Source organism: Meleagris gallopavo, chromosome 3 (genome assembly GCF_905368555.1).
Source record: "Meleagris gallopavo chromosome 3, MGAL_WU_HG_1.1, whole genome shotgun sequence".
Classification (NCBI taxonomy): domain Eukaryota; kingdom Metazoa; phylum Chordata; class Aves; order Galliformes; family Phasianidae; genus Meleagris; species Meleagris gallopavo.
This window is the reverse complement of record NC_139406.1, coordinates 2899254-2912695: the sequence shown is the minus strand read 5'-3', so window position 1 is coordinate 2912695 and position 13442 is coordinate 2899254.

Genomic DNA, 13442 nt, shown 5'->3' with positions numbered 1-13442 from the left:
TGGGGAACCAGCGAAAAAGGGAATGAGCACAGCTTGGAATTACTTCAAACATTATAGAATGCACTTTATATATATGTATATGCATAAATGCCTTACATTTGATGTTTTGTGCTGTGTATTTTATTCCCTCCTCTTTTTTTTGGTGTGTGATTTCAGAATCTACTGGGATATCTTGAAAATTATGCACAAAAGATCCTGTAAATAACTTTATATTTTCCTCTGTCACTTAGAAAAATTCTTGAATACAGTAAAATTAGAAAGTTTGTAAATGCTTACCATCCTTTCTCTTCCCTAAGTCACTATCTTCTTTACCTTCCACCCTCTACAAACAATCTCTGCTTCTTCCACATTTTCCATCTCTCTAATGTTACCTGTACAAGCTAACTGAGATGATAAGCCTGGCTGGTGAAACTGTTGCTGTCTTGAGCTGATTGTGTTCAAATCCAGATTATTGACCTGAGCTCCATGCTATGCCTCACCTTGATATTTGAAATGGCCAGTATGAAAGATTAAACATCAACTGAGAAATGCGTTAGGAACTTACAGCACCAGTAAGATGCTAATAGCAAATGTAATGCAGCAAAAGGTTTATATTCTGTTTCTTTTAAAAAAATAAAAAATAAAAAATCTCAAACTCTCTTCTCTAGCAGACACGCAATAGTGTTTTTATATTTTAAAACTGCTACAGGTATTTCATGCTTTACACCTATATATATTACACTGATACAGCAGTTTATCTTGGGACTTTTGGAGCATTAGAATAAACTAGGTAAGCAGATTTAAAATGTGTATTTATGTACATAACTGCCTGTTCAAATGTTGAAATACAGTAAAACTGTGCTTATAAATGATGCAAGATGCAAACTATTTGTGCATTTTTCTTGTTAGACACGAACCAAGTACATATTTCTGTTTTCATAATTTACAAAACTACACAAAATACAGTAACATCGATACCATCGTATGCCACATATGAAGAAAAGTTAAAAAAAGAGGAAAAATACTTAAAGTACGTAAGTTCTATGTATTTAACCTTGCACACTTTTTAGTAATTTAGTAATGCCACTCATATATTTGAAGGTAAAACTAATTTAATACAAATAAAAAACCTGCAGAAGTAAAATCAGAATAATACAGATTAATAAATATATTCCTTCCCTGAATATATCTTCCTGTAAATTTTGCATAAAGTATACCTAGAAATTTTATTTTGCTATTCATAAAATATTCTATAATGGATTTACTTCAAAAAAAAAACCCTGAATCCATGAACTGTGGCACTGGTTTTCCACAGGAAAGCAGAAGGATTAGCCCGAAGGACAGCATAGTTTGAAAAAAGGATTTGTTACCATGTGATTCAGAGATGTCAAAAATATTTTATTAAATATTTAATACTTTATTCAGTAGAAGAGGAAATCATGACAGATCACTTAAAAGAATTTCACTGAAGTAAGTTCCATGACTTTCCAGCATTCAAGATCTTTTAGTGCGGTTTTAATGCTTGTATGGCAATAAATATTCATTCAATTAACAAAATAAAATGTTTTTTGCAGTTACTTCAGAAAAACTAATCATAGCACTGTAAAAAACATGGATTTTAATTGGCATATAATTCAAAAACAGTGAATTCAAAATGTATTTCATGATAAAATGTTGGGGAATGGCTGCAAGAGCAGGGAGGCCATGAGAATATGTACGAGCATAGCTGGTGCAGCGGCACAGAGTGCATACCCATGAGAAAATACTAAGAGTTAGATAGGAGTCACAACATCCTTGGGACAGCATGTAAACAGCAGGCCCACATCCGCAGCTGTGCTCTGTGGATATGTGGGGGGCTGATGAGCGGATGAGCTCAGTGGCAGGTGTGAATACTGGCTGAGCATTGGTTGAAGCTAGGCAGCCCACCTAGCCGCCCACCTTGTGCTCCAATAGTAAGTGAACACATGTGTATCAGAATCATATATAAAGTCTGTGTGTGCAACAATAAAGTGAAGCTTGATCACTCATATTGAGTACTGTCGTGCTTCCCCGCTCGAGAACAATCTAATTAGGACACTATCCGCGTCAATAAAACAGCTGGTTTTCAGATTTACTTCTGGCAAGTTACAAGAGAGAAATTCAGAATTGTCATCCTATGAAGAAACAAATTATCCAACACAGAGTATCCAACACAGAATGGGGAGATACTCGTAAAACTTTTTACTTACTATGCCCTGTGTGTGTGCGTAGGAGAAAATAGTTCTTCAGCTCAGCTAAACATGTAAACAGACAGCAAAAGTATGGAAGATAATTTTTTCTGGATGTGCCATTTAATTACTCCACGTGGAAAAAACTGCACCCATTGACATTCACTGATGTTTGCTGAACATTTATGGAGATGAAACTGTGGATGTGAGCACAGTGAGGTGAGTGGTGCTTTTCAACAATGGCAACAGTGATAATGGCTCAACTCTGCATCTGTGGTGCAGATTTTTATGAGTGGTGCATGCAGGCTCCTCCTCACTCATCTGATTCCCCTTGAAACCATCCATGTGACAAGCAGACCTGGTCTCATTCATGCTAAAAATCATCTTCCAATATAAGAAGTGGAAGGAGATCCCTTTCTTTTTCAAGTCCCTGACTTCTCTTTGATATCTTTGCTAGCCTTGACCACGTGAAAGATTTTACCTTTTTTTCCCAGTATTTTTTATAATACTGTGACAGAAGGGAAAAGGAGGCAGAAACATTCAAGTTATGTGAACTGAAGCTCTAAAGGACTAGAAAATGCCACAATTCTTTGTGTCAGCAATCTTACTTCGAACCCATTGCAAGATATGACATGGTACAGGCTTCAGTTACAAGAATGTACTCTTTCACTACTTCATAAATATATATTAAAAACATCGTTTATAAACTTTTGTTTTCTTAAAAGATATCTTGACTGAGAGAGGGAAAAGCAAAAAGTGGAGCAGTGAATCAGTTGTTATGCTTAAAAATCATATATTCAAACCACTGTGGAAAGAAAAGATTAACTAACGGTAGCTGATGATATTCAATGCCAAAGGATCATTCATTGCTTCTGGACTAACTGGTACCCCCTGCAGCAATGCATCACTTAAATGCAGTAATGCAGTACACATTACAACTGAAAATAGCTTTCCAGGAAGTCATGTCACAAGAAGTAAGGTTTATATATGAACAGTTGATTAAAAGAGAGATAAAAGAATGAAGAATATATGGTCAGTGCCTGTACTAAAGAAAGGGCACCAACATGTTGTCTACCTATTCCAGGGAGTGCAGGTAGGTTTGTGGATTATACCAGTTTTTACGTTGTCATTGCTGTTGCTGTTTTAATACTGACAGGGGTAGTTTGCAAAGAATTACAAAGGGAACTTCTAAGTGTAAACGAATGGAAAATCAGACAGTGGATGAAGTTCATTCCTATTATTTGTTATAGAAGTATTGACAGAGGGAAGAGAAAAGCTAATCACAAAAAGTTGCCTCTCAAGAGTAAATTATTAGGCTTATGAGTGTTCTGTGAAGACTTTATCTCAACTGCAGTCCAGAAAGTTCAGTTGTTGTTATCAGGAGGCATATAGGGAACATTGCTACGTTGCCAGAGAACTGCTGAGGTTGTTTGCATCTATGCAATTATGATTAGTCCATCTCCACCAAAGATCAAAAATGATGTACTGGAACAGAAGGAACTGCGAAGAAGGCAAAAAAGGCGACCTGCGGTATTAGAATGGTTGCAGTAGAAGAAATGACCAAGAAAGTTTGTCCTTTCTTGCTGCACAGAAAGCAAACAATTGAAAGAGGCATGTGAAAGAGGTTTCTGAAAGCACAAAGAGCATAAAGAAAAGAGAAGTGACAGTGAACAGGCGATCCCTTGTTTAATACCAGAAATTGGAGGCATCAAAGAACATCAGCGGGGCTGAAGTTTGAAACAGAAAAGAGGGGGCTTCTTATGAAAGCCCTAAGTGAGCAGTGGACCTCATTGTGGCTGGATACTGTGAATGTCAGACATTTATTTACCTGTGCTCTGGGCCGAAGAAAAGCCCTTTGTTCTGTCTAGCACAGTTCTTGAGTCCCTGGGGCCTTGGTTCATACTGCCTCTCTAATGCTACTTCTGCAAAACAATATTCTCATGCTTCTTTAGTCTTATGAATATAGAGGCTAAAAGTGTGCAGCTGAAAGTCTGTGTTGCAGAGTGAGGAGGAAAAGCTAAACTGCTTAACAGAGAGATGACCAGAAGTGTAAGAACACCCAACCTGGCAAACTTAGTGAACGAGTAGGAACTGCAACAGCAGAATTGTACTCTTCCATTTCAAATGTTAAGGAATGCAAACTGTTGGCAGAGCTGTGAAAAATAAACAGAACTTCTGCCTGGAAGACAGAGATTTTTAACCAGCAGGAAAACTCTAGCATAGATGAAGACAGCTGGAAACGGTACAGAAGTTAAACACTCATGTCCTCATTCAGATGAGACTTGCTGGATCGAAAAAAAGAGACCAGCAGCTAAGTTAAATCAGAGTGGATATGTACAAGTCTTACTGCCCACATTGAGAGCAAGGTATAACTAGCAGACATCGAGGACCTGTTAATACTGCCTGGTTCTTAAGACTACAAGTGACCACCAGAAACTCACAACATCTTAAGATCTAGCAAGAGTGAATTAATAGACTGCTTACATTTAGAGATTTAAAACTAATGGAATGCAGGGGAAATGCTTTGCTTTGCCTTCTTTTATCCAGCGGTGTTAAAAATATGCAGCATTGGTCAGAAATCCACACTAAAGTATCCCCACAAAATTAATGGCTCTTTCAGCAGCATTCATGTGGAGCATCTGCATGAACAGCATCACATCTGTGGGAGCAGCAGAGATGTTACTTCCTTTGTCAACGAGTTTTCTAAAATCGGAGAAAATGCTGTACTGCTATTTCTCAGGGAACGCAGTAACTTCAGGCAGTGCCACAGAGTGACAGCACTGGGGTGATGAACGGCAGAAAGGGGTGTTCATCCATCCACCCATCCATCCATCCACCCACCCATCCATCCACCCATCCATCCATCCACCCATCCATCCATCCATCCAGTGCACACGGTAGGAACTTTTAGGCTGCGGTCTGACGGAAAGTCTACGTGGAGTCAAATTTCAGAGTTGGAGCCCTGAATTGCAGTGAGTCACACAGAGAGCCTGAGAGCTGCCTTTGTTCCACTTGTGTCTGAACGTTGGAGGAGAAACAGCAGGCTCCAGTTTTCTGTAACTTATTTTCAGAAGTATAAAATTCATGTTCACTGAACATTTTCCGCCCTTGAGGTCTTTCAACTGACTTTCAAAAAATGCTGTCATGGTAAGAATTCTCACTTCTACGTTATTTTTTTTAACCCTCATGCTTCTGTATTATGTTTTTTGTCTCATTCTTTTCCTATCCTCCTCCTTTTTTTTTTTCTTTTTTTTTTTTTTTTTTCTTTTTTTCCTGCACAGCTGCTTCAGTTGTGCCTGGTGGAGATGGGACGTGCTACTACTGTTCTTAGGCTTGTCGATCCATGCTTGTTCAGCAGCTCAGGTCATAGAAGGTAAGACTTCTCCAAATCACGTCTATAAATTGAGAGTAAGAGTTAATTTTAAGATAAGCTTTCTCAATATAGAAAGAGATTCTAAATTGAAGTTCTTCATTTTCTCTGCTGCTTATTGTTCTTAATTTCATACAGGGAAGCTGCTGCAAGTTAAGGCACATACTAGACAAAGAGGTGATCCGAGAGAGCCAGCATGGCTTCACCAAAGGCAGATCGTGCCTGACTGATCTGGTGGCCTTCTATGATGAAGTGATGTCATCAGTGGACAAGAGAAGGGTGACGGATGTCATCTTTCTGGACTTCTGCACAGTCTTTGATATGGTCCCTCACCACATTCTTCTCTCTAAATTGGAGAGGGGTGGAGATAAAGATGGACAGTTCGATCTCCTGGTAGGAAATGGCTGGCTGGACGCAGCCAAAGGGCTGGACACAGCCAAAGGGCTGTGATCAATGCTTCTGTGTCAGGGTGAAGGCCGGTCACAAGCAGTGTCCCTCAGGGGTCAGTCTTGGGACAGGTGCTCTTCAACATCTTCATCAATGACAGATGATGGCATCAAGTGCACCCTCAGCAAGTTTGCAGATGATACCGAGCTGAGCGATGCAGTCGATATATGGGAGGGAAGGGAAGCCATCCAGAGGGACCTGGACAGGCTGGAGAAGTGGGCCCATCAATACCTAGTGAGGTTCAACAAGGCCAAGTGCAAGATGCTGCACTTGGGCCGGGGCAATCCCAGGTATTTCTACAGACTGGGGGAAGATCTCCTTGAGAGCAGCCCTGCAGAGAAGGACTTGGGGGTCCTGGTGGAGGAGAAGCTGGACATGAGCCAGCAGTGTGCGCTTGCAGCCCGGAAGGCCAACTGTGTTCTGGGCTGCATTAAAAAAGGGGTGGCCAGCAGGAAGAGGGAGGTGATTGTCCCCCTCTACTCAGCTCTTGTGAGGCCCCATCTGCAGTGCTGCGTCCAGGCCTGGGACCCCCAGCACAGGAAGGACGTGGAGCTCTTGGAGCGGGTCCAGAGGAGGGCACTGAGATGATCAGAGGGCTGGAGCACCTCTCCTATGAGGAAAGGTTGAGGGAAATGGGATTGTTCAGCTTGGAGAAGAGAAGGCTCTGGAGAGACCTCATATTGGCCTTCCAGTACTTGAAGGGAGCGTATCAACAGAAGGGGGAATGGCTGTTTACGAGCATGGATAGCAAAAGGACAAGGATAGTATGACAGTATATTTTTATATATATATATATATATATAAGTGAGGCTCAAGGAATTGCTCATTACCCACCTACTGATGTCCAGCTATCCCCTCAGGAAGTAGAAGAGAGCCAGCTGAATTCCCACTTTCTTCAAAACTCTCCTTCCACATGTCTTCATATGATATAGAATATACCTTTGGTCAGTTTAAGTCAGCTGACCTAGATCTGTTTCCTCTCAGCTCCTCGGGCCTTTCAATGAGAGCAGTCTTGGCTCTGTACAGCAACTGTAGGCATGTGCGTTTTACCAACATTGTTTTCCTTCTAGAACCAAAACATAGCATCATACCAGTCACTCTGAAGAAAAGAATTGTGTCCCAGCTAAATCTAAGACAATATCCACCCTTTTTTCCATACCATTTGCATGTGTTTTACACATTCTAACTAATTACCATCACCTATCTTGCTTTTTGAGATACATATACACACATATTATTCCCATACCCTATGGGCCATCCTTATACATGGTCCATGGTTCATCCAGTTCCTAACTTTGAACTCCATCTGTCATATAAGACCATAATATCATTGATGACATGCAATATTATGAAATAATTTAACATCTTACAATTTAAATCATTGACTGTTCTCACCAAACATCAAATCACTTTGAGGTATACAATGGATATCCCTATCCTTCCACATTAACCTCTATATGCATTAGTTTGAAAGTTTGAAAGCCCCAGCACTCATTACTCTCAGTATAGTTTTTAACAGTCCATTGCATTTTTCAATTTTTCTAGAGGCTGGTGCATGATAGCAGGTGTGACATACCCACTCAATGCCACGCTCTTTGGCCCAGGTGGATGAGTTTTTTTTTCAGATATTAGTACCTTTTTCTGACTCAGTTCTTTCTAGGATGCCATGTCACCACAAGACTTGCTTTTCAACACCTGGGACAGTATTTTTGGTGGTGGCATGGGGCACAGGATATGTTTCTAGCCATCTGGTGGTTGTTTCTACCATTATAAGCACATGGCATTTGCTATAGTAAGTTTATGGGATTGTGATATAATCTACCTGCCTGGCCTCCCCTTATTCATATTTTAGCCATCATCCTTCATGCTAAAGAGACTTCATCTACTTATCTTGTTTAATTACAGCACACTTTTCATTTTTTTTTTCGCTCTCTCATGTAACTAACTACACATGTGCCAGTGGACAAGGTATTTTTCATTTGCATATAAATGCTATCTGAATGGCACAAGAAATGCTTTTTGAATGGCACAAGTAGCTCTACAGACAGAAATGCCCTGTTTTAAGTTGGGATTTTTAGGAGGAGTTGGTGCAACAGAGAACAAACCCTGCAGTGATGTCTTTCTGTTGACAGCTTGAAGCGTGTGTTTAGAAGATAACGTCCACTTGACATTCAGGGATTTTAACAGAACTGCTCTTCCAGTCTTCAGCTCTGATAGAACATAAAGCTCAGTGCTGCCAAACAGTCTTATTTTAGCAGGGGGATAGGTTGTTTCAAAAGCTCTTCCAAACTGCAGTCAGCATTGAGATGATTTATTTCTGTAATGCTATGTCAAATGTTTCAACAAAAGTCGTGAAAAACATCTTAAACTATCAGATATTTCCTATAGGTAATTACTGCCTTACTCCATAGCAGAGTTTTATTAAATACAAAATACAGAAACAAGTATTCCTGAACCTCAGTGCTTTTGTTATTATTTTCTTCTGAAATACAGAAGAGATTTCAAGGATATGTCTCTTCCCTCTGGCCCATACTGTCAGCATCACAACTGAATCTTTTCAATTACTTCAGTCATAGTACAAACTTGCTTTGTCATCTCCCAGCAAGGTACAGGTTTGTTTCAAAAGAAATCACCATGATAACTTTTCCCATTACAGCTTTGTCCATGTTCAAGGTATTACTTTCAGATCAACTGATCTGAATTTTGTAGAAATCATCATCTTCATCCAATCAAAGATAATACTCGAGTGTTGGACTTATCCCTAAGTAATGTTCATTTCAGAATTTGTACTAAAACTGTTACTGAGAGGTAGTGATACATCTTGAATACTACATAAAAGATCTACTGAAAGTGGTGCATGAATGCCAACAAACCTCTTTTCTAAACCTCAAAAATGCTGTGGTGTTGTTAGTAAGGTAAATAACAGAGTTTATTTGGCCCAGATTCATACATAGCCAAATGAGTACAATCTTTTCTGAAATCTCTTCCATGAATAAGAAATGCAAGCAATTTATTGTGAGGACAATGTCTAGCAGGATGTGTCACAAACAGATGTGCAGGGCCGTTGAAAAGCTGCAAGACTGGCAATTCAGATGGCATCAGCGGTTTCAGAAAATGACCAAAAAAATGCCAAGCATTTGCCATCATGTGTACACACTGTCAGTTGGAGGAGACCTGGGGAATACCAAGTTCAACAAAGGTATGAAGAAGTATCCCATATGATTACCACTTGGAAGAATCTACTTGGATAGAAGTAAGAAAATAAAAAAGCCACATCATTATCATATCTATTCAACATCTCATTGAATATATGATTTCATTTCAGTTTCAAGTTTATTGTTTTCTCACCAAAACATTTGCCCCTGTTGTGAACTGAGACTCTTTAACTTTGCTCCTAGAAGGATAGTAAGGGAAAACTGTAAAATAAAATGGAAACTACTATGATTTAACTGCAGTGACTTTAATGAATCTTCTAGCACCTAACTTTATCCTTCCTTTAGCTCCCTTAATTACATTTATTTATATCCTCTGGAAGGAAAGAAGGTAAATAAAATTCTCGTATATGTAAGATGGTGTATTTGTGAGGTCATATTTTGATCCTGCAGTACTTAACTAGTATATATCAGTAGAATCTTGGATTTAAAAAAAAAATAAAAATCTTATCTTCAAATAATCTGTATATATATGTATTTAACATTAGGTCAGTGGTCACCTTTACTATTAAGTGGCCATTGTAACACGGATCACAAAAAGGTATATAGCTACATCTCTGGTTTCAATCAACAGAAATAAAAATTTGTTTCCATCTGCTTCTTTAGCAGATCAGAAAAAAAAAACAACTGCAAAGTAGGCAGCTAAAGCAGTAATGACATCTAGTGGTGAAAATAGATGGGATCGTTTTCAAGATGTGGCAAGTTAGAGTGACTTTCAGTTTAAAACAGGACAGACAATTACAAAATTAGTTGGCTAGATTCGACTAACACTTTATGAAATTTTATAAGTAAGTATAAAAGTTTTATATAATCTTTAAAATAACAATTAATTAAAAATAAAATCTAGAGGATAATGTGCCTAGAGAATAAGGATCATTAAATCCTATTTGGTGTATACTTATTTATGAGTAGATATGATGCTGACAGTGTAAGACAAGGAATAAAAAATGAATATTACCATTCACTAACCTAATGGAAATATTAGTCCAACAGGATTCAGCATCTTAAATCTCTTGGAAGTAATCTTATTTTCCTAAGTGAAATACATAAATGCTAATCAACAGTTTCTTTTCTGAAAGTATGGAATCTCAAAATAGATTTATGTTGAAAGAGACCATTGGAGGTCATCTGGTCCAATCCCTTGCTCAAATAGAGCCACCTAAAGCCACTTGCCAGCAATCTGCAAGGAGAGAGACTCCATAACCTCTCAGGTATACCTGTACCAGTGCTCAGTCACCCACACAATAAAGAAGTGCTTTATCATTTTCAGACAAAATCTCTAGTGTTTCAGTTTGTACCTGTTTCTTCTAGTACTGCCTCTGGACATCACAGAAAAGAGCCCAGCTCCATCTTCTGTGCATCCTTCCTTCACGTATCTAAAGGCAGTGAAAACATCCCCCCTGAGTTTTGTCTTTTCCAAGATGATCAGTCACAGTTCTCAGTCTTTCACCATAGGAGAGATGCTCCAGACTCTTTAGCATAATTGCAGCCCTTCATTTGACTCTTTCCAGTATATTCATATTTCTAATGTGGGGGAGCCCAGAACAGAATACATCACCCCAGTTACTTCTGAGTAGAGGGGAAGGATCACTTCCCTCAGCCAGCTGGCAGCACTTTGCCTAATGTAGCCCAGAATATCCTTGCAATCTTCTTTGTAGCAAGTGCAAATTGCTGGCTCATATTCAACTTGGTGTCCACCAAGATTCCCAGATCCTTTTCTACCAGACTGCATTCCAGCTGGTTAGCCTTCAGCATATACTGGTGCATGGGCTGCTCCTCTCCAGATACAGGACTTTTCACTTTATGCTGAACTGCATGAGGTTATTGTCAGCCTATCTCTCTAGCCTGCCTCTGAACTTCAGCAGGGCCCTCTGATCAATCAGCAAGCTTTATCTCATTTTCAGTCTTGCTTCAAACTTTGCCCCATCATCTAAATCGTCAGTGAAGGTGTTAAACAGAACTGGACCCAGTACTGACCTCTGGGATACACTACCACTCACTAGTCTCCAACAAGTCAGATCACTGCCCTCTGGATCTGGTCATCCAGCCAGTTTTCAATCCATCTCACTGTCTGCCCAACCTAACTATGCAACAGCTTGTCTGTGATGATAAAAGCTAACTATTTTCTTACTGCTTGCAGAGAAGGCTTTAAAATCAAGAAGAACTTTGTTCCCATTTTCCTTGTTTGTGTAATGCATATAATTTATATATGATTTTTTTTAATCGGATTTTTCCTTTTTGTTTTTCTAAATAATATTTCCTTTCTATACATGACTATAGAACAGAAAGAACTAAGGTATCATCAATACTATAGAGAGACTATGAATAAAATAAGAGAGCATTTGTTTATAAATTCAGCATCTTAAGGAGGCGGGCTTTAAGAAAGAAGAGGACAGACTCTTTAGCAGGGTTTGTTGTGATAGGAAAAGGGGAAATAGTTTCAGACTAAAAGAGGCAAGATTTAGACTGGATATGAGTAAAAAGTTTTTTACAATAAGTGTAGAGAGGCACTGGAACAAGTTGTCTAGAGAGGTGATAGATACCCTGTCCCTGGAGACATTCAAGGTGCCATCTCTAACATGCTTTTAAAGCAATAGAAAATCAATCTGTCAAGTAAAGAAGTGGTTTACTGAGGAGTCAGAAGAACAGCAATATCGAGTATATAGAGTGGCAGAAAAGTGAAAAATGTAGCAGGACAAAGAGAAGCAAGTGCTATATCAGGATAGCTTTCTTTTCTAATCTCACTCTCAAAACTGATAAATATTTAAATCTGGCTTTCAGATAACAAGGGAAAGGCTTTACTTGCCATATCTGAAATACAAGAAAAGAACAAAACCTTACATGGTAGGACGTTTGAAGCTCAGGTACTTCCCTCACTTTAGTCAGTTTTGTCTCCAAAATAAGTTTTGGTGAGACAACTTACAATCAAGTAAAAGAGAACAGATCAACTTCTGGTCCTGCAGCTTACATATGACATATGTAAATTCTTTAACAAGAATCATGGCTTGGTGTGGTAATACTGGACTACTACTTTACACATTTCCAGTGTGCCTTGCTTAACGTGAAGATTTCTAATGTTTAAATTGAATAAGATTTTATTTCAGTCTGGATGGGTCAGTTTACTTGCCTACAAAAATAAACTGCCTACCAAAACATCTTTATAGACTGATTTTCTCAGAGCCTGTCTCCAAAGAGACAAGTTATTTTAATTCCTACTGTGTTCAGTTGAAAGTTGTACATGTCCTGGGATGCTTTTCTCCTTTAGAAGTAAATTTCAAACTTCTGACCAGATTCTTTGTCACCCCAACCCTAGCAGTCTGAAAAATACAAAATAATACAATATTTAACACAAACTGAGAGAACTGTTTCTTCAGCTCGTACATTTGAATTGGAAGAATTCACCTTGATTTCTTGGCTATGAACCTGCACATGCTTCTAGTTGAAAACTAGTTTTCACAGGAGTCAGCAGTTTTTGCCTTACACAGCTTCCTTCTAAAAGTTGCACGGACACGGCAATGTTGCTGATAGATAGCATTCATCCTTTAATGACCAGAGATGTAAACAAATTTGGTAAGCCAAGTCTCTAACAGAGGAAATAGTAGTTCAGTCACTATTCAGGTTCTATAAGTTGAAGGTATAAGAGCTGGCATCGCAGGTACAAAAACAACTCTGGTTCTGCAGAACTCTTCAATTCACTATAGCAGTTTAAATATTCTCTTAACTTAAGCATGTGTTAAAATATTTGGCAAACAATCCACAAACAACAAGGGACATGTAATAGTGAGTTGTAAGAATTTTGTGTTTCTTATGCACTTAAGATGCAGATAAATAGAATATGCATATTTTGATTATTCAGAACCCTTAGGCACTCTTCAATTGCATCAATCATTAGATGTGCATATTTGCTCATTTTTTGACTGGGCTTCAGCAAATAAGAGGCCAAATCCATAATACTTCCTACTGCCCAGATTCTGTTGCTTGTTCTGCAGAACTAGCAGAAATGAAGTGCTGCTAATTTATGTTCCCTAAGCAACTATAAAATCAACATGCAGTGATCACATCATTTTCATAAAGTGAGGAACTAGGCTGCAATTACTATAATTACTAGATTGTAGTTACTGTAATAACTAGAGTGACAATACTCTAGTCCTTCCTATTTCTCTACTAATCAGTTTATTTTTATCATTATTTTTCAGTTAAAAGAAGAAAACAAAAGTAAGTCTGCAT